Raw genomic sequence first — 23,655 nt, forward strand, 5'->3', positions numbered from 1 at the left:
GAGACTGGATCACACAGTTTTGGTTGGAACTTCTGTGCAAAATTGAAAGGGTGATGAACTGTCAGAGGTATTATAACAACAACACATTCTATTTATATAATGCCTTTAATGCAATAAAGGACTGGATTTTCACCAAACCAGGGTGGCTTGCGAGCCCTTTAAAAATGGCAGCCAAATTCCAGGATTCCCAACCTCATTCCCAGGGCTTCCAGTTTTCAGGAGTGCCTTTTAAGGGTGCAGGATGGTTCAGGTTGCAAGCCCACACCCTACACTCCTGACATGGCCAGCTCCATTGCAGGGCTAGACATGCCTAGTCCTTAACAATTTTCATGGAATTGGGCAGGCTTTTCAAAGAGTTGTGGTTCATGGTAGCTCAGAGGTGTCATGGGCCATAGTCTACATGAGGGGACCTTTAAGAAGCAAGTTTACACCCATGCCAAAGTATGCCCCCCAAACAATCCCTGTGGCCCCACATACCCCCATGCCAAGGTAAGTGCCCCAACCACCCCCCCAATTGCTCATAAGCTCATGCCAAGCTATGGCACTTCCATACCCATTCACCAAATATACAATGTATATTGCCAATGGCAAAAATGAATAAAAGAAACTTTAAAATACAGGCATGCATTGATAACTTTCCACTTTCTTAAAAAAAACTCCTTTTACTATAGCACAATAAAAGTATCAATTATCCAGACCCTTTAAAGTTTCAGTAGCTGAAATTGTAAACACTTGAAACCTCTTGATCTTGTGTAAATAGCATTGTGAAATTGACAGCATAGATCAGAAAGCCAGAGCTGCAACTCGAGCAATACTTTCTCTGGTACTCAGGTGCTTTAGTACTCTAATAGAATGCATAATGAAGCTTGGCTGAGAGCCCAGAAACCATTAGCCTATTGAAACACCTGAAACCTAACTGAGCCCATGAGGGGCATGGGAGGCATAGAAGTTGTTTGAGGGAAGCATATTTTGGAATTGGTGGCATGAAGGGCCATCGAGGTGGTTTGGGGGGCATACATTGGCATGAGGGACCTGAAGGGTCTTGGGGTTGAAGGGGGGCATGAGGTAGCATGGATGGGTGTTGTGGGTGAGGCATGTGAGGGGCGAGGGTTGGAGGACTTTCCTGTTTTTATTTTAACTGGGATAAAGTCCAACAGCACCGAGGCAGGGCTTTTTAACAGACTGCTTCTGCAACTGGCAGCCCCTATGGCTGGTTCTGAACTTTCCCGTGGGTTGGTTAGCCTGACTATAGCCTGCACTGCCACCCCCACAATAAAACTCCCATCCTTGTGGGCGCTATCTCCTGAGGCGGACAGGCCGAGTTAGGGCTTCTCCTAATTTCCACTATCCACCTCGAGGATGAAAATCCAGCCCAAAATGTTGCAAGGTGCTTTCCAAGGGTGCTATTAAGCAAAATTTGACATTAAGACATATTGGGGCAGATGTCCAAAGAGGTAGATTTTAACGTGCATTTGAAAGGAGGAAAGAGAGGTGGAGAGGCAGAAATGTTGAGGGAGGGAATTCCAGAGTTTAAGGCCTAGGCAGCCAAAGATACAATCATAAATTGTGGAGTTTAAAATTGGGGGTGCTCAAGAAGCCAGAGTTAGATGAGTGTAGATATCTTGACAGGATGTGGGGTTGGAGGAGATTACAGAGTTAAGGAGGGGCAAAGCCCTGGAGGGACTTGAAAATAAGCATAATAATTTAAAAATAAAGGTGCTGCTTAATCTAGAGCTGATGCAGATCAGCAAGCACAGGGTAATGGGTAAATGAGGCTTGAGGTCATGGGCTGCAGACTACTGCATGACCTCAAGCTTATGGAGGGGAGAATGTAAATGTGTATTGGAACAGTCATGTCTAGAGGTAACAAAAGCAGGAATGAATGTTTCAGCAATAGATGAGTTGAGGAAGGGGTAGAGTCAGACGGTCTTACAGAGGTGGAAATGAGTGATTATGTGGACATATAGTTGGAATCTCATCTCAGGGTCATATATGACACTAAGTATATGAACAGTTTGGTTCAGCCAGATAGTTTCCAGGGAGGGTGATAAAATCAGTAGCTAGGGAACAGAGTTTGTAGCAGGGACCAAAGACAATAGCTTAGCTCCTTCTAATATAAGAATTTAGGACAGGAGTAGGTCATTTAGTCTCTTGAGGCTGTTCTGCCATTTAATGCAATCATCACTGATCTGTGACCTAACTCCATATACCTGCCTTTGCCCTATTATCCTTTAATACCCTAATCATGAGCCCGCCAAATGAGGGAAAAATCCTCCCCATTACCTTCATTGAAAACTACATAAAAGCTATTGTCTGTTGTTGTTTGGCTCAAGTTATACACCACAAAATTATAACAAATTTTGAGATCCTGTTAATATGACTAACCATTGCATTCTCCTTACCTTCAGGGAGCTGAAGATTTTTGAAAATAAAAAAAATTAAGAATTTAAAAATGTTAATAACATGTCCCCTCATGTGACTCTACCACATGAGCAGAGACATGTTAGAAATTAGTTTGAAATTTTTAAAACATTCCTCCCATGGATGAGGTTTCGCAAAAATTCCAAAAGCCACTTAGCCTTTTTACCTGCCCGCAAACTGTAAGGTTGAAGGGGCAGCAAAAAATTTCATTTAATTAGAACTTTAATGGCCTTAATAGGCCTATTAATCGTTGGCGGGCACGCTGCCGACTCCCACGCGCACCCGCTATTAAGTGAGTGCGCGATAACTTGGGGACACTCACCCAGTGTCATTTTACATTCGTTCGGATCAGGTGCACGCCCACCTGATGAGTGCTATATTCTGCCCATGGAGTTCCTGGAAGGATGGGTATGAATTTGGGAGGTGACCACATTCAAGGACTTTGGAGAGGAAAGGGAGGTTGGAGATGGGGCAGTCATTTGCAAGAATATTAGGTGTTTTTTTTTTAGATTACAAAGCTTTTACATGCTGGGCAGAATTTTGCCCTTGGTGGGTGTGCAGGCTCCACTGACCCCCGCCACCCAAATGGAGCCCGCCGCCGTTTTGAGTGGGCGGGCCAATTAAGGCCCACCCAGCGACCTGCTCAACGGGAAGCGCTATGCACTTCCTGTGTGGTGGGTGGAGGGAATCCCCAGCTCTCAAAGTGTGCTTTTTCACACATGCGCGGGAAAGAGCGCATATCTCCCTGAGACAAAGTGCTGTCTCAGGGAGATTACTGACAGTCCAAAAAACTTTAAAAATAGAAAAATTAAAAAATTATTAACATGTCCCCCTCATGTGACAATGTCGCGCGAGATGGGACATGTTAATAAATATCACATAAAATGTATTAAAGTTTTTAAAAACGGACATGAAATCTCATCCCAGAAGTGGATGAGGTTTCATGTATTATCAGAAGCCCGCTTAAGGTTGGTCGGGCAGGGTCTTTAATTACCTTAATTACTCTGTCAATGGCCTCAATTGGCCATTGACAGGTCGGCGAGCAGACAGCTTATTTTTAATTCCTAAAATTTAAAAGGACTGGGACGATATTGGGGGTTCCTCCCGATGTCATCCCATGTCAGTTTCCCGCTCTCAAATCGCCGATGGGAAAATTCAGGCCAGTATTTTCAGAACAGAAACAAGCTATTCAGCCCAATAGGCCCATGCCAGTGTCAGTGCTCCACATGAATCTCCCCACAGCCTTCTTTGCTTAACTGCATCAATATATTAGTTTATTCCTCATGTACTTCTCTAGTTTCGCCTTAACTTTAATTATTTTAATCACCTCAACTCCTCCTTGTGGTAGAATGTTCCACATTCAAATGACTCCCTGGGCAAAGAAGATTATTCTGAATTTCCTGTTGGATTTATTAGTGGTTATTATGAAACACTTGACTGAGTACACGTTTCAAGTTTTATCATGACCTCTCCAAATTGTCATATCTGGTAAAACATCACAATTATTAAAGGAAAGGAATTAATGGATAATTATGTCCGTTAGACAGTAAATGCAGAAAGCAAAAGGATAACACCAAGCATTGAAGCAGACCTGACGAAGTATCTAAGACAAAGCTACATTTGTTAATATGCAGTATAAATCAATTCTATCATTACCCGATGCATTGCAATTAATAATTGATGTGATAAAGGCAAAGCTCATACTGGGGAGAATTTTCAGCTCATAAGGTGGGCACATGCCTGACCTGACTAAGCGTAAAATGATGTGCGATGATGTTGGGCAAGTGCCCCAACGTCATTGCGCACTCACGCGATATCTCGCTACACAGTCATGCGCCGGAGTTGGCAGCATGCCCGCTGACAATTAGAAGGCCTATTAAGGCCATCGAAAGGGTAATTGAATGAAACTTTTCACTGCCCATCCAACCTTATGGTTGGTGGGCAGGCGAAAGGGCAAGCAGCCTTTGCATTTTTTAGGAAACGTCATCCACGAGCGGGATGAGGTTTCCAACAGCAAATAAAAATAAAATAAACATTTTAAAATTTAATTAATAACTTGTCCATGAGGGGACACGTTCTATAACATTTTAGAAATCTTCATTTTTAATGCTTTAAACTGTTCATCTCCCTAAGGCACTCAGGGAGATTTTAAAGCGTGCACCTGTGCACACATGTGTAGTTCACATTCCCCTCCTCTCCGCACACAGGCAGGGCTGAGCGCTGCCGCTTGCTATTCATGCTGTGCTCGCCAACGTGAAATCACGGCCTGGCCATGATTGTGGGTGGCAGTTGGCTTCCTGACTGCCCCCACCGAGCCTGCCCGACGAGGGAAAAATCCTCCCCATTATCTTCATTGAAAACTACGTTAAAGCTATTGTCTGTTGTTGTTTGGCTCAAATTTTACACCACAAAATTATAACCAATTTTGAGATCCCTGTTGATATGACTAAACATTGGATTCTCCTCACCTTGATCCATTTTTCCATTCTATCAAGTTAATATTCCTCTCATTCCTTGGCATCAATTATAGGTAACCTCATAGGCTTTTTATAAGCTTTGGTAAAATTTTCCTTGTAGGTTTGAGCAAAACAGGACTTAAAAACAAGCTATAATAGACATTTACCCCAGGCAATGAGCTAATTCCCTTGTTTACCTCTTACATGAACATCTTGCTACCTTCTCCCAACTTTTTATTAGGTCTAGATATGCTTACACAGGTCTGTTACCACACGAGGTCATTGGTCAGACAGCAGCCTGATGAAAAGACTTTATTCATGTCAGCAGAAATAGTCACCTAGGGAACCCAAGAGAGAGAAAACGCTTTATATAGTATTCAGTTCATGTCATAAGATTTTATAAGGCCACTGGACAGCCATTTCTTACTTTATCAAACACTCTTGTAATTTTAAAACCCACAATCAAAGCATCCCTCAGTTTTCTCTTTTCTAAAGAAAAGATCCCAGCCTGTTCAATATTTCCAGATAGAAATAACTTCTCAATTCTGGAATAATTCTAGAAAATATGTTTTCACGCTCTCCAGTGCCTCTATATCCTTTGTATGTGGGGATCAGAAAAATGCACCGTGCTCCGAGTGTAGTCTAACCAGTGTTCTGCATAAGTTCAATATTATGTTTCTGTTTTGCAATTCTGTTTCTCTATAAATGAATCCTAGTGTTTTGTTAATGACCTAATTAACTTGTGGTCTAATCAGACTGGTAAAATGGGCAGATATAATGGCAGATGAAATTCAATGCAGAGAAATGCAAAGTGATGCATTTTGGTAAAAAAGATGAGGAAAAGCAACATGTTGATTTGGTGTTGTTTTGGTTTTGGAAATGCAATGCTATACTGACTAACTAGCTTGCCATAGTTATGTGACTCTGCCATGAGGCACTCTGCCTCTGGGGTAGACATCTTAGTTAAGTTCAATAAAGACTCTCACTGAGTACACACTGAAGAAGTACAACAGTCCTTATGCATGAAACGTGGTGTACAGAAGTGAAGAAAAATAGATTTTTGAGCCCTGCAAAAGGTGTAGAGGAGACACTGAGAACCCAGGAACAGAGAAAGTTTCAAATCTGCAAAACAAACTGCTGAAAAGAACAAAGGAAAACAGGCAAAGGCTGCAAGTGCGACAGCTCAGAAAGGAACACAGAAAAGTACAAATCTGCAAAAAAGCTGCTGAAAAGAACAAAACAAAAGCACAGGCAGGCTGCAAGTGAAATTACTGGCTGCAGAGAAAAAGGACAAAGGCGACACAGACAGAGGCTGCAAGTAAATTAGAGTGAGTAAGAAATGGCTGCAGTAAATTTTCGAGTCCCATCTCCAGTAACATTGGACAGTGATATGTGGAAAAACAGGCTGTTGTTCAACTCACAATGGCAAAACTAAGATTGCAACAGACTCAATGAACAAGCCTAAACTGATAAAAGTAGCCACACTGTTGAAACTCTGGGAAGGACTGCTACAAAGTATATACCACCCTAAATCTGAGAGATGAGCAATGAAAAAAAGATGACAGAGATTTTGAAAGCCTTGAATGCACATTTTGAACACCGAGTGAATGTTACAGATGAACTATATGTATTCAACAGTAGAGTTCAGAGTGAAAACAAGATCACTGAATGGTATATCACGGCATGATGCAGCTTGCAGAATCATGTGAATTTGGACAGCTAAAAGATGATCTGACTGAAGATAGTTTGGACTTAGGCAGCGAGAGCAAGTTTACTGAAAGATGAGAAACTGACACTAAAGAAAGCGATAGACAGGTGTAGAAATGCAGAAGTTGGGAAATGTCAGCTACAGCATACAGAGCAGACCAGAGATATGTTACGCTGAGAGACGGTCCAGAAGTACTCACAGACAAAGGGCAGGATGCAAACACTGTGGAAGACATCATGCACTGGAGAAGAAGAATTACGCAGCATGGGGAAAGCAGTGTTTTAACTGCAAGAAGCAAAATCATTTCACACACAAGTGTTTGATGGGAAAAAAACAAAACAAGTCTATATAGATGGCCACTGGAGAGATGAGTCTGATCAGTCAAGTCTATAGGCGACAAATGGTTTATGGTTGTTACAATGATGACCCCAAAAGGAGAGTATCAAGTGAAGATGAAAGATAGATAGACACTGGTACATCATGCAACATGTTCTTGTGCAAAGTAGCTCAACATGGAAATCTGAATATGAAACCCTCAAAAGTAAAGTTGAGCCTATATGATAGGACATTACTCATACCGAGAGGCCAAATTAGCCTGAGAGGCCAATGCAATGGCATGAAGGAAGATTTAGATTTCCAGATCATAGATGGGACACAGTGGCCACTCATTTCAGCTGAAGCCAGTCTAAAGCTTGGACTGGCAACCCTGAACGTGCAACAGTGGTTTACAATGTGTCAAAGCACACAAAATCAGTGATGGCAGGACAAATCCTAGAGGAGTACAAATATGCTTATAGGGTTGGGATGTCTACCAGGAGAATATCATCTAGAAGTAGATTAGAGTGTAAGACCAATTCAGCATCTGCCGAGACGAGTTCCATCTGCCCTCAAGTCCAGCCTAAAAGACATGATAGAAGAACTTGAAAAGAGGTAGCAACCAAAAAAGCAACAACTCCTAAAGACTGGAATGGAGCATGATAACAGTTAAACAACCTGGAAAGCTGAGACACGAAGGATCAAAATAAAGTGCCGAAGAGATCTTACTACCCCATGCCATCGAAGGGATTTTGCTGCAACTTGCCAAGGCAAATATATTCACTGCCCTAGATGCAAAGGATGGTTACTGGCAAGCAAAGCTGGATGAGAGCAGCAGCTTTCTAATGACATTCTAAACGCTGTTCAGGAGATACAGATGGTTGTGCATGCCGTTTAGCATTTCCACAGCTTCAGAACAGTATCAATGCAGACAACATGAGATAGTCAGTGATCTTCCCGGAGTGGAAGCCATAGTGGATGATCTACTAGTCTATAGATGTGGAGGCATAGTGGAAGAAGCCACTTGATCAGAATTTAATACAACTGCTGGAGAGAGGTTGCCGGATGAATCTGAAGCTGAACAAGAAAAAATTGCAACTGAAGATGACTGAAGTCAAGTACATAGGTCATGTATTGATGGCAAAAGGTCTTCACCTAGATCCTGACAAGGTGAGAGCTGTAGCAGTGATGTCACGACCATCAGATGTGAAAGCAGTGCAATGATTTGTTGGATACGTGAACTAGCGAGCAAAATCTTTGCCTAATTTGTCAGCAGAGAACCATTATGCAAGCTCACAGCCAAGGAGGTGCTGTGGTATTGGGACACAGAACAAGAAGCAGTGTTCATTAAAATTAAGCAACTAGTGATGACAAAGGCAGTGTTGGAGTACTATGATGTCAATGAGGAAGTTACATTGCAGTGCGATGCCAGCGAGACAGGTCTGGGAGGAACTCTGGTACAGCAAGGACAACTGGTTGAATTTGAATCCAAGACACCAACGCAAATGGAATAATGCTATGCTCAGATTGAGAAAGAGTGTCTGGCTATTGTTTTTGCCTGTGAGCATTTTCATCAGCACCTGCTTAGGAGAGACAAAGTAACAGTGGAGTCTGATCACAAGTCCCTTCAAAGCATCTTTTATCTTTTTTTAATATGAAAAGGGGGAGGTTTGTATTTTTTTAAAAATGACAAAGGGGACATTTGGGTTTTGGAAATGCAATGCTCTATCACCTAACTGGCTTACCAGAGTCATGTGACTCTGCCATGAGGTCCTCTGCCTCTGGGGGCATACATCTTAGGTGAGTTCAATAAAGGCTTTCACTGAGGACACATTGAAAAGGTACAGCTGTCCTTGTACATGAAACAAGAATAGTCCAATTTTAAAAGGGGTTGCACAAACAGAGTTCCAGAGGGTGTATTTACATGAAACCTTTTAATGTGGTAGGACAAGTTGAGCAGGCTGTTGAAAAGCATTTGATTTTCTTGGTTGAGTAGAAAAGCAAGGAACTTATGCTAAAACTTTCTACATTACTGGCTAGGTCCCAGCTGGAGGACAGTAATGTGCCCAATCCTGGCGGCAAACCCAATTTAAAATAATGTCAAGGCCTTAGAGAGGGTGAAAGGAGATTTATTGGAATAGGCCCAAGGGTGAGGGACTTCAACTATGTGAAGAAACTGAGAAAATTGGGTGGTTCTCCTTCAAACAGAAATGATCAAGGGAAGATTTAAGAGAAGTGTTCAAAATTATATGTAAATAAGGATAACCTGTTTTCACTGCCAGGAAGCCAGGAACCAGAAGACAGTGAATTAAGGTAATTGCCAAAGGAACCACATTTAACAGTGAGCTATGTCATGACGGTATAATATTTTTCATAATATTTTTCTGCTTTGTTGTAAAGTAGGTATGTGGGGATCTGTATGTGTGATTTAATTACATGTTGTAGCCAAGCAGACTGCAAATTGTAGTTATCAAAAGAAATAAGGTGTAGAAGTGTCTTTAATATGTTAATGAGTAAACATGGTTAGGGTCTTAAGCATGTATGGTGTGAAAAGAATTTGCATTTTAGATAGATGAAGGGGGATTTGGATTTCAAAGGGATCTCAGTCTGTTTACAAATAGCCAGACAAGCAAGCCAAGGAATGTGTTTATTTTTCCCAAAGGTTATTGACAATATATAGGGACAACATGAACGTTTTTATGTTGTGAGGAAGATACAGTTTCAAAGACTTCTGAAACAATAGAATTTATATACTAAGAAGAGAGAAATGTTTATAAAGGAGAATGAGGCTATGTGTCAGGGAAGGCATTGTAAGATTTAACAGAAGGGTGTGGAGCCTCCGGTATTTGTGCATATGCCTGCTCTCTACAGAAACTGAAACTGGAGAAAACCATTTTGAATTCCACTTTCCAGGGTATTGTGGCAATTTTCTGGATCTGTTTAAAATCTAAAAAAAAAAAATCATTTTTTGGACTAATGCCTTAAAAGGAGTGTAACTGGGAGTCAGGTTAATTCGGGATTTTAGGAGTTATGGTAGTACTTTATAGTTCTACAAGTGCGCTTGAAATCTTCTCTTTTGCCAATAAATATATATTTTTTAAAAACCTTGAAGTCTTGGTGGACTTATTAGTTCTGAATTTAGGGCACACATCTCAAAATAAATACAAATTGCAAAACCATTGTGATAGCACAATCAAGTTTCCCTCATGGATTTGATTGGCCTGGCACACATCATCTGCCACATTATAACAGTAATGTAACCAGGAATGCCTGATGGAAGTAGATTCAAATATAACTTACAATAGGGAATCGGATAAACACTTGAAGGGGAAAAAAATAGCAGAGGCAAGGACAGGAGAATGTACTTAATTGGGCAGCGCTTTCAAAGAACCAGCACAGACGGTTTATCTGTACTGTATCTTTCTATGCATCTACAAAATTGGCCAAAGAGCCAGATGAGCCCACAAGACCACAATCTGCTGCATTTGAGAAGAAAATAAGACTGGCAATCAGGAACGGATGGTACCCTACTGTTCTATCATCAGGCGCAGATACTGTTGAGCAGCATTAATCCAATTTAATATAAATTTTGTCTAGTCTAATCAAAAATAAACAATTATCAGGGCAGATTCTAGTCTGAGATATCAGGACTGAAAACATTGCAAATAGGTGCTATGTCACTCAGATTTTCAAAGATGAGACCATTTGACTGCATTCTCCTGAGATGTCAACAGCTGATGAAAGATATATAAAAACAGGAAGAATAATTTTGATATGTTCATCTTTGCTAAAATGGATGACAAAAACAGAAATTTCCAGGGTCTAACTTCTTGAATAAATACAAATTGTGAAGGTCATTGGTTTTATTTTGGTGATGTAGCTTTAAGAGTGATCAGCATTCCAAGATATTTATTTTACCTCAGTTTGACACAATTAACTAGAATACTACCTACTGCTGTTTACTACTGCAGGAACTGTTGAATATGTTGGAGGTGATCCAGTCTTGTTTGGTTGCTTATTATAATGTCCTGAAGGGTAAAGGTTTATGCGGAATATCAATTAAGTGTACCTACAGCTTGTAGTTCTCTTGCTTAAAATAAGATATTATTGAGAAACATCTTTACAGTTCATAGCAATATACCATCCAACCCATAAGTCAATTCTTTTAAGGCAAAATGACACTTTCTGTGTGGATTTTGGGAAGAAAATTGGATGAGGCCCCAAAAACATGGGTGAGGATTGTAATACTTGATTAACCCATGCTTGCAGCTGCCTGCTCATTTACATGATTATTGCATGTATCTAATGTTGAGCATACTATTGAGTGGCCGGACACATGAATAGGGGTTGCAAAATCATGAGAGGATAGTATGAGCTCAAGATAGCTTGCGCCACTTAAAGCAGGCCTGCACCTCTTAAAGGGGAGATGCATTTTAGCTAAAGACAATGCTTGAATTGTCATGCCCAGTGAAGCTATGTCATTTTCATAACTTTTGAGATATGAGTGTTATTCGTTGTGGACTCTGTTCACTTTAAAAAAAAAGACTCATTTCAATGTACTGCTGCAAATTAGGCCTTCGAAGGTCAGCTGACAAGGCTTGTATATTCAAAAATTGACCACCTGTCTGAGACAAAAGGTTACATCCCAGACAAAAAGCTATGTATTACACGTATCCTGAGACCATCAGAAGACACCCTGATTTGCAGGAATCTTTTTGGAACAAGGAAGGTAATTCTAAGAAGAAGGTAAGAAAACAATAAACCAGAATATGGCTCATCAACCTAAGACCACTGTCATGTTATTATAATAGCCACCAATCATTCTTAAGGGACTTAGTAAACATGTTGTGGGTAAATTTATTAAGACTAGACACTTGAGAACAGTTATACATAAGTGTAAAGTTTGAAGACATCAGAGCTGTGTGGTGTGCTCTGCTCAAAGCAAAAATGAAACTAAGACTGGATCACAGGACACAATTCCCTCCTAGTGATGTCATGCTGATTCCCCTTCCTACAACACACCCCTTTCTTTATAAGTATACTTTCTACCTTCCAAATAAGTATAACAATTTAAAACACATATTCATGTTTTGTCACCATTACATAAGTGTATAGAACTGATGAACCTATAAGACTCTAAAGCATAGAGGAAATCTGATGGAATGCCCAAATTTTGAATGGGAACCTTGTCTGGCGGTTTCTTTACGTGCTCACAGTGATCTGTGCGATTGTCATTCTTGGATGTTATTCCTGGTTGCATTTGGAATCTTGTCCTAAATGCAGTAGGATTGCACATTGATTGAGGAGGTGGAATGGATTTGATTTGTCCTCGGTTGCTGCCTACCATCTTGCCTTTGTGTGTAATGGCTTCATAGGACCTTGGTTTTGGACAAATCCTTGTCACCTCGGCTGTTTGTCACGTACCTTTAGTAAGATCCTGGATGTGAACTTGTTGTCCCAACTGTAAACTTGGCAATGCTGCACCTGCATTTTTATCATGCACATTGGTCATATTCTCTTGTAGTTTTAAAAGTTGCTGTCTAGTTTCTGAGGAAGTAGAATTGGTAAGAGTAGATAAATTGGTAAGCACTGCACTGTCAAACATGAGCTCTGCTGGTGATGGAATAGTTGCACTGAAAGGTCTCAGATGTAACATTGCAATGTGCAGATCTTGCTTGCTCTGTCTACATTTGAAAATTAAGGGTTTCATTGTGCAAATCATTCATTGAGCTAGGCTACTAGATCTAGGGTAATGGAGAGAAGAAGCAGAGTGATTGTTATTCCATTTCTCACCCATATCGTAAAATGGCTTGCCAATAAATTGCAGACCGTTATCCACAATGATCTCTCTAGGTACACCAAGTAAACTGAAAATAGCACTTAGAGTGTATGTGACAGTTGTGCTTGACACATTATGCAATTCTCAAATAATGGGACACTTGGTAAAGTCCTCAGCGATGACAATGAAATCAGTGCCATGGACATGAAAGAGGCCAGATGCGATTTTGGACCAAATATGGGTAGGAACTTTATGTGGTATCAATGGTTCTTAGTGCTGGCTTGGCATATGCTCTTGACATGCCTTGGACTTCTTGATAATGACACTTCAATGTCACTGTTCATACCCAGCTAATAGACTGTCCCTCTTTGAGTATTCTCGCCTGATCTATGCCCACGTCTGAGTGATGAAGTTGTTAACGAATTTCAGGATGCAAAGATGACCTGCCTGCCTTTAAAAATGACTCCCCAGGAGATGCCTGTTTCATTGAGATAAAGCTAAAATTGACTTACATGTTCGTGAATTGAATCAGTCCATCCTCTGATGATGGCTTTCCAGTTTCTGTCGTGTAAAATTTTGCACTGTTTCTTGTAGGGGCTGGTATTTGTGTTGGGCAAAATGTACCAGATCAATTTGGAGAACACTTTCAAGCACGATGTCAGGGAAGTCAACTTGTAGATCTAAGGATTTACCTTCTGTCTTCACTGGGTTATGCAATCTGCTAAGTGTATCCAATGTGACCATCTAGTTACTTGGCTTGTATTTAATCTCATAGTCGCAACCTTGAACCTTTATCAAGAGATGCTGCAATTTTGGTGATGCACTGGTCAATGGTTTTCACTAAATCATCTACAGTGGCTTGTAGTCGGTCTCTACTTCAAATCTTTTGCCAAATAGATAGGTATGAAAATGCATCATCCCAAACACTATCACCAATGTTTCCTGCTTGATGTTGGAGTCGGTGGATTATGTTACGGACAGAGATTTTGAAGCAAATGCAATCATTTTGCCTTTTTGCAGTATGCCTGCTCCCAGACCTTTCTGCGAGGCATCAATCTCCAGGATAGATATATCTCTAGGATAATAAAATTGCAATGTTGATACATCTGATGGTGACTGCTTGTGCTTCGAAGAGGCAGCAGTGGTTTTGTGCCATAGGAAAGGCACATCCTTTCTCAGCAGTTCCCTAAGCAATTAAGATTTTGGAGCAAAATTGGGAATGTATGGAGGCAAGAAATTAAAGAGACCCAGACATTTGAAGATCGTCTTTATATTGAGGAGCTGGCATGGTTTTAATATCCTCTGCTTTACTTGGATTGGGACATGTGCCAGCACTGGAATAAATAGAACTGAAGAAATTGATCTACACATAGCACATTTCGGACTGTTGAACACCAAACCTTCATTATGTGCCCCTTGCATCAATAAGGGAAAATTATGGTCATGTTCTTGCTTTTTTCTTCCCACAACAGCGATAGCATCTATTATACAGGTGCATCCTGGCACAGTACATGTAATGCGATCCATGCGAGTTTGAAAGAGATCCTAACTAACAGACCGAAAAGAAGTCACTGAAAACAGTATCATCTGAACAGGGTACAAAATGTAGTATGTTTTTGGGACTCTCTGTGAGATGTACTGAGCAGGAACCACACTTGGCATCAAACTTCGAGAAGAATTTTGCACCTGCAAATCTTAGATTTAACTCTTCTAATCTAGGTATTTTTAAAGACAACATTTCAAAGCTGCATTTAAACATTGTGGATCGAGGCATAGGGTGGAATCATCCCAGATTTGCACTATGTGCAGTAACAGGCATGAGAAAAGATGTTTTACCCGCCGGCAGCAATGGCGGATTTTCATGCTGTACCATCCCATTCCCGCCTCATTAATTGTGCAACCACAGAAAACACACTGTCTTGCTGATGGGCGGACTCTGATTTCCATGCCACACCGTTACCTTACCGCTAGAATTCAGCAACATAGCATTGTTTTCTTTATAATTATTTTCATCACCTTGGAACAAATGGAAACAATTATTGCATGGCATTTTAATCATTTGGCTGTGAGTGAAAGAAATGAACCTGTCTGTTCTTGACCAGAAATGAGAGCCTGGCTTTGGCTACTTGTTAGCCGACCTTGCATAAGTTCAGTTTTACAATCCTCATTACCGTTATGAATCATTAGCAGTTATGGCAAGTGTTGTCCACTAAAGAATTTTGCAACAACTTGTAGTCAGGAATATCAGGTTAAAAGCGGGGTTGAAGATCTTCAGTTAGTAGAGCTTTGGATGATCAAATATGTTGTGAAATATTAAAATCTTGCAGCTATATTGCTTGTGGATTATTGGGTCAACAACTATTTGCATTTATGTAGTTTTTTTTAATTCATTCATGGGATGAGGGCTTCATTGGCTGGGCAGGCAGTTATTGGCCATCCCTAGTTGCCCGAGAGAAGGTGGTGGTGAGCTACATCCTTGAACCGCAGCAGCCCATGTGGTGTAGCTACACTGCAGAGCTGTTAAGAAGGGAGTTCCAGGATTTTGACCCAGCATCAGTGAAGGAACGGCGATATATTTCCAAGTTAGGATGGTGAGTTACTTGGAGGGTAACTTCCAGGTGGTGGTGATCCCATCTTTCTGCTGCCCTTCTCCTTCTAGATGGTAGTGGTCGTGGGTTTGGAAACTGCTGCCTAGGAACATAAGATCAGAACTAGGGGCAGGAGTAGGCAATTAAGCCCCTCAAACCTGCCCTGCCATTCAATACGATCATGGTTGATCGACTTGTGGCCTCAACTCCAATTTCCCGACCTCTCCCCATAACCTTTCAACCCATTACTAATTAAAAGTCTGTCTATCTCCTCCTTAAACTTATTCAGCGTCCCGGCATCCACTGCACTCTGAGGTAGTGAATTCCACAGATTCACGACTCTTCGAGAAAAGTAATTCCTCCTCATCTCTGATTTAAATCTACCACCCCTTGGCCTAAAACTATGGTCTCTCATTCTAGAATGTCCCACAAGAGGAAACATCCACTCCATGTCTACTTTGTCTATCCCCTTTAGCATCTTATACACCTTAATTAGATCTCCTCTCATCCTTCTAAACTCTAGCGAGTATAGACCTAAACTGCTCAATCTCTCCTCATAAGACAAGCCCCTCACCTCTGGAATCAATCTAGTGAACCTCCTCTGAATCACCTCCAATGCAACTACATCCTTCCTCAAGTAAGGGAACCAAAGCTGTGCACAGTACGCCAGGTGTGGTCTCACCAATGCCTTGTACAGTTACAACAACAATTCTCTATTTTTATACTCTATTCCTTTAGCAATAAATGCTAAAATTCCATTCGCCTTCATTATTACCTACAGTACTTGCATACTAGCTTTCAGTGATTCATGCACGAGGACACCCAGATCCCTCTGCACTGGAGCATTCTGAAGTTTCTCTCTATTTAAATAATAAGTCACCTTTTCACTCTTTCGACCAAAATGGATAACCTCACACTTATCCATGTTAAACTCCATCCGCCAAATTTTGGCCCATTCACCTAAACAGTCCATTTTCATTTGTAAATTTTTTATTTCTTCATTGCAACTTGCTTTCCTGCCTATTTTGGTGTCATCTGCAAATTTAGCTAAAGTACCTTCTATCCTTGGATCCAAGTCATTAATATAGATTGTAAATAGTTGGGGCCCAAGGACCGAACCCTGTGGCACCCCACTAGGTACAGCTTGCCATCCAGGAAAATACCCATTTATCCTGACTCTATGCTTTCTGTTGGTTAGCCAATCCTCTATCCAAGCTAATATATTACCCCTAACTCCATGTGATCTTATCTTGTGTATTAATCTTTTGTATGGCACTTTATCAAAGGCTTTCTTGAAGTCCAGATATACTACATCTACAGAATCCCCATTATCCACATTGCTTGTCACATCTTCAGAGAACTCTAGCAAATTAGTCAAACATGATTTACTCTTCATAAAACCATGCTGACTTTGATGGATTGCATTTTGTCTTTCCAAATGCCCCATTACTACTTCCTTAATAATGGATTCCAAAAAATTCCCAAAGGCAGACATTAAACTAACTGGTCTATAGTTTCCTACTTTCTGCCTCCCCATCTTTTTGAATAAGGGCATTATATTGGCATTTTTCCAATCCACTGGAACCTTTCCAGAATCCAGGGAATTTTGTAATATTATAGCCAATGCATCCACTATCTCCACTGCCACTTCCTTTAAGACCATCAGGTCCTGGGGACTTGTCACCCTTTAATACCAAAAGTTTACTCAGTACTTTTTCTCTAGTGATGGCAATTGTTCTAAGTTGTCCCTCCTCTATACCCTCCGCACCACCTGTTAAAATTGGGGTGGTACTAGTGTCCTCCACCGTGAAAACTGAAGAAAAATATTGATTAAGCGTCTCTGCCATTTCTGCGTTCCCCACTATTAACTCCCCAGTCTCATCCTCCAAGGGACCAACATTCACTTTAGCTACTCTCTTTCCTTTTATATACTTGTAGAAGATTTTGCTATCAGTTTTTACATTTTGCGCTAGTTTTCTTTCATAATTTACCTTTTGCTCTTTTTATTACTTTTTTTTAATAACCCTTTGTTGATCTTTAAAAGCTTCCCAATCTTCCAGCCTGCCACTGACATTTGCTGTTTGGTATGCCTTAGTTTTTGGCTTTATGTTATCTTTAATTTCCTTGCTTAGTCGTGGATGCTTTTTCCCCCTCTTACCATCTTTCTTCCTCATTGGAATATATTTTACTTGGAAGGAATTGAATATCTTCTTAAGTATCTGCCACTGTTCATCAACTGTCCTACCTTGTAGTCTTCCTGCCAGTCCACTAAGGCCAACTCTGCCCTCATGCCTATGTAGTTACTTTTGTTGAACTCCAGAACACTAGTGTGGGACTCAAGTTTCTCGCTCTCAAACTGAACTTGAAATTCCATTATGGTATGATCTCTCTTCCCTAGAGGATCCTTTACTATCAGATCATTAATTAATCCCATTTCATTACAGAAAACCAAATGCAGAATAGCCTGCTCCCTGGTTGGTTCCACAACATATTGCTCCAAGAAACAATCTCTAATACACTTTATGAACTCCCCTCAAAGCTACCCTTGCCACTTTGATTAGTCTAGTTTATATGCATATTAAAATCACCCATGATTATTACCGTGCCTTTCTTACATGTTCCCAGTATTTCCTGGTTTATACTGTGCCCTACTGCTGAACTACAGTTTGGGGACCCATAGATTACTCCCACCAGGGACTTATTTCCCTTGTTATTTCTTATTTCTACCCAGACTGATTCTATGTCTTGCTCTCCAGTCCTATATCATTCCTCACTAAAGCACTGATCCCTTCCTTTACTAACAAAGCTACATCACCTCCCTTTCCTTCCTGCCTATCCTTCCGAAACACTGAGCATCCTTGGATATTCAACTCCCAAACCTGTTCTGCCTGTAACCACATTTCAGTGTGCTCCACCAAATCATATTATTTATCTCTATTTACGCTGTTAACTCATTAGTTTTATTCCTAATGCTATGCACATTCAGTTACAAAGCCTTTAAGTTTGCCCTATTATCAATTTCCCTACTCTTATAAGACTCTTTGGTGCAATATGGCGTTCACACACTCTGTCCCTTCCTTTCACCTTTTGGTAACAATCAGCCTCATCACTAACCTGCGCTCTTACCTTCTCCTTAAACTTTGATTTTTTTATATTTCCATGCAACTGAACCCTCCACCCCCCCCCTACCCCCGCCCCCCCACACCATTTAGTTAAAAGCCCTATCTACAACACTAGTTATACGATTTGCCAGGACACTGGTCCCAGCATGATTCAAATGGAGCCTGTCCGAATGGAATAGCTCCCTCTTTCCCCAGTACTGGTAACAGTACAAGGAGCCTTGGTGAATTCCTGCAATGCATTTTGTGGATGATACACACGGCTGCTGCTGGTGTGTTGGTGGTGGAGAGAGTGAATGTTTGTGGGTGTGGTGCCAGTCAAGTGGGCTGCTTTGTCCTGGATGGTGTCCAGCTTCTTCAGTGCTGTGGGAGCTGCACTCATCCAGGCAAGTGGGGAGTATTCCATCACACTCTTGACTTGTGCCTTGTAGATGGTGGACAAGCTTTGGGGAGTCAGGAGGTGAGATATTCATTGCACGATTCCTAGCCTCTGGCCTGCTCTTGTAGCCACAGTATTTATATGGCTAGTCCAGTTTAGTTTCTGGTCAATGGTAATCCCCAGGATGTTGATAATGGGGAATTCAGTTATGGTAATGCCATTGAACATCAAGGTGTGATGGTTGGATTCTCTCTTGTTTGAGATTGTTATTGCCTGACACTTGTAAACCCAAGCCTGGACATTGTCCAGGTCTTGCTGCATTTGGACATGGACAGCTTCAGTATCTGAGGAGTCGTGAGTGGTGCTGAACATCATGCAATCATCAGCGAACATCCCCACTTCTGACCTTATGATGGAAGGAAGGTCATTGATAAAACTGCTGAAGATGGTTGGGCCTACGACACTACCCTGAGGAACTCCTGCAATGATGTCCTGGAGCTGAGATGGCTGACCTCCAACAACCACAACCACCATCCTTGTGCTAGGTATGGCCTCCAACTAGCAGAGAGTTTTCCCCCGATTCCCATTGATTCCAGTTTTGCCAGGACTCCTTGATGCCACACTTGGTCAAATTCTGTCTTGATGTCAAGGGCAGTCACTGTCACATCACTTGGGAGTTTAGCTCTTTTGTCCATGTTTGAACCAAGGCTGTAATGAGGTCAGGAGCTGAGTGGCCCTGGCGGAACCCAAACTGGGCATCAGTGAGCAGGTTATTGCTAAGCAAGTGCCACTTGATGGTACTGTTGCTGACCCCTTCCATCACTTTACTGATGATGGAGAGTAGACTGATGGAGCAGTAATTGGCTGGGTTATATTTGTCCTGCATTTTGTGTACCATTAACACAACAAAATGTTTCAAGGCACTTCACATAAGAAAGAGATGGGCCAACTGATAAAATATTTAGCTAAAAACAAAGTCAAAGGTAGGATTTAAGGTTGCTTATAAAGGAGGAAGTAAAAAAGTGATAAGCAGGGAACAGCAGGGGGGAGGGAGCTAAGACACAGACTCTATCGCAGACCTTCCCCTTTGTTTTTTTTTTCCATTCTCCCCCATTTCACCTGCTTAAAAGCTGTGATGACTCAATGGAGCAGACTGGAAACAGTTACCTTTATTACAGGGACAATTTCAGTGCTTGCATGCTCGGTCAGATCTCTCATTGGAAAAATCCCAACCTCCCACCCCACCAGGATTGCCCGCGCTAAGAGCTTACTGGTCGGAGCCCCTGCAGTACATCCCATGACTCATGATTGATGGGAGGGAGTGACTATACATCCAGTTACCACATTTCCTCCCCCTTTAGTTTTTTACAATTACTATTTACAGAAAAACATTCAATCAATCCAACATATATATATATATAATATATATATATATATATATACATACACACATCATCGGAACTGGGCAGTTCAAGATTTGGCAACTCTTCTGAAACATCTGGAATGTCTGTTCTAGGTCAGTCACACACCTTAGAAGTTGACAGTTCAATGGCAATCACAGGTTGATCAGTTAATTGTTGGAATGTCTCTCTGGCACTGATAGAATCATTTGTAAGCACGTAGATCGTATCCCCCACTTGCACTTGGAAAGATAATGGACCTGTCTCTGAAATAATGGTTGGTGGAGTGCAGCAGGGTCCACATCGCATCTCCGCATTCGCCACAGCCTCATCTGATGCCACGGTCACTGGCAGAGGGGCGGAGGAGCTGCTGCCATCACCCGGAGTACCCTGAGAGAAGCCCGCAGAGACAACAAGCAGCTCATGCACCAACATGAGGCCACTCTGGACCTCCCTGCTCACCATTGATGGATGGGCACCTAGATGGGTTACTGGGTCCCTCATCCACTTCAGACACGGATACTGACCACCTGAGGTCATTGCCTGTGTGAGAGCTCGCAGGTCCGAGTGTAACCCCAGGAACCCCTGATTGAGTTCCTGGAGCTGTCCCTCCATGAGAGTCGCCACTCTCTCAATGGAGGAGGCAGTGCACTCAGCTGATGCTTCACAGGGACTCCTCCACAACAGAGATCATGGCACACATACCCTCATGGATCTCCAGCAGATCCTCCTGCACACTCTGCTGAGCATACAGCAGCTGCTGCCTAATGGACCACTCCAGAGGCTCATCATCTGCCTTCGACTCAGCATTGTCCCGGCCTCCAGCAGTCCTCCGACCGCTGGTGCCCTGGACACTCTCTGGCTCTGCCTGCACCTCAAACGAGTGTGAAGTGCCCTCACCAATGTGCACCGAGATATTAGCTGCTGAACTAATGCCCACTGAGGTGATGGCATCTGCGCTGGTGCTTGATTCAGAGAACAGGTGTGCCACAGTTGCTTCTGGAGCATGGTGGTCCTCCGATTTCAGGGCTAGCTCCTCAGGGTTCTGACATTGACTGCTTGGTGGCAGATCTAAGGAAAAAGAAGTACATGTCATTAGTTAAAGTCATCACACTGTCACTGTACATGCCAGACACCCTGCTGAGACAATGGAGATCTGCATCATGGTGCCATTGTCTTTCAATGATCAATGAAGAATCCAGTCTGGAGGCTTCCATCAATGATGAGACTGCACAAGAATGTTTGCACCATCCAAAATTCTCAACTTTGTGCATTGCACACTTACCTTCATCTGACACCCCAGCCTTTTTGTGGCCAATTGACGGACATGAGCTTCAAGCCCTCCTGCTCGTATCTGGAGAGGATGAGGTTCTCCGCCAGACCGCGACCCCTCAATATTGTTATGGGATGTCTTCTCCTGAAAGGACAGAGGAGCACCTATGAGTCTGCTTTCCACCTGCAGCACCATTGCAGCCTGGCCAACCCTACCTGATGAGCACCTTGCAGGGCGCAACCACATTGTGGCCCTTGAGCTGCAAGACACTCAAGTCCAAGCAGCCAAGGCTCACCCCCTTGGCTAGCTCCAGCGTCATTTTCAATTGGCACTCAGACTTTAACACCCATGAGCTCCATGGGGGCGGATGGCCAGCTCAAAACAGTTCAATACCCTGACGCATGCCAACAAGGTACTTGCCCTTTCTGAGCGCAGAAAGTCATTAAACGTCTTCCGGCATTACACCTGGTGCGCCGCACCACATCGTGGCTGCTCACCTGGGCTGCCACCTCCTCCCATGACCCCTTCTTTGTGAGGTGTGGTGGGCTCCTCCTCCCATCTCTGGAGACAAGGGTGTCCCTTCTGGAGAAAGCAAAATACTGCGGATGCTGGAAATCTAAAGTAAAAACAGAAAATGCTGGAAAAACTCAGCAGGTCTGACAGCATCTGTGGAGAGAGTTAACGTTTTGAGTCCATATGACTTCTTCAGAGCTACAGAGAAGTAGAAATGTGATGAAATTTATACTGTTTAAGGGGGGAGGAGCAGGTGAAGCAGGATAGAAGGCCAGCGATTGGTGGGGGCAAAGGAGAGATTGACAGAGATGTCATGAACAAAAGGACAAAGGGAGTGTTCTCCCTTCTGGCAGCCACCTCCTCCAGGAGGGCGGCAAGGCATTCCTTGGAAAAACGGGGAGCCAAGTGCCCAGCTAACCTCACCTCTCACCTGGTGACTACATCTTCATTTGCAGCCATGCCGTTGCAGCAACTCTGCCGTGGCAGCCTCCCTGGGGCTGCTTGTGCCATTTTTGAGCCGGCGGCCAGGTCGCCATTGGACCCAGTGGCTGACAGGCCCCCACCCCCACCTGCCCCTTTTTGAACATGCTGCAGCCAACGTTTACGCTGGATAGGCCTTAAATGACGGGCAGTTCTTCTTGCCTCCACCGAGCTCGCCCAATGAGGGCAAAATTCTGCCCCAAGTGTAAACGTGTACACAGACGGCATTCCATTAATGGCTCCGACAGTGCTGAACCTGTAGCCGAATGGCATTGTACGATAACAGGTAAACTGGGAAAGTCGAGATTCCAGAGTGCCTTCCGATAAGCTTTTCATACCAGACTTTAAAAGTTTGTATTGCCCTCTTCGCTAGACCATTGGATGCGGAATGCAAAATGGCTGTTTTAATATATCAGATTCCATTTCAATCCATAAATTTCTGAAACTCGGTGCTGGTAAAGGCTGTGCCATTATCAGAAACGACATTTTCAGGTAGGCCACGTATGCTGAAACAGCGATGTAACTTCTCGATAGATGAGTTCGACATTGACGATTTGTATACATCCATCTGTTTTGAATGTGCATCTACAATTAACAAAAACGTACCTAAGAATGGTCCTACATAATCGATATGTAGTCAAACCCAAGGTCGACCAGGACACTCCCACGGATGCAGGGGAGCTGAAACAGGCAACTTCTGTTAGTGCTGACAGTAGAGACAGTGCTTGACCATGCTTTCAATGTCACTGTCACTGTCAATGCCTGGCCACCAGACATAGCTTCGCGCAAGTATTTTCATCTTTTATATGCCTAGATGTGCACTGTGAAGCTCTGTCAAGAGTATCTTTCTACCCTGTGATGAGACAACAACCCTTGAACCCCACAACAAAATTCATCTTGACAGCTTAATTCCATATTTCTGGTATGGAATGGTCTGAATTCTTCAGATACAGGTGAGTTTGCCTGTCCTTGCAAAACAAAGTCTCTGACTTTTGATAATATTGGATCTCTCTCCATCCAATTTCTAATTTGTTTTGCACACACTGGTGAGGAATCTAAGAAATTCAGTAATAGCATTAATTCTTGCGGAACAGGAATATTTACAATACTATCTGGTAACAGGAGATGACTGAGTGCATCTGCAATGTGTAAGCTAGGGCTGTACATAAAAGTATATGTACATAACAGTATATATACTCATACACAGATAATGCCAGAGCCCAG

This window comes from Carcharodon carcharias, chromosome 6, assembly GCF_017639515.1.
Source record: "Carcharodon carcharias isolate sCarCar2 chromosome 6, sCarCar2.pri, whole genome shotgun sequence".
Lineage (NCBI taxonomy): Eukaryota > Metazoa > Chordata > Chondrichthyes > Lamniformes > Lamnidae > Carcharodon > Carcharodon carcharias.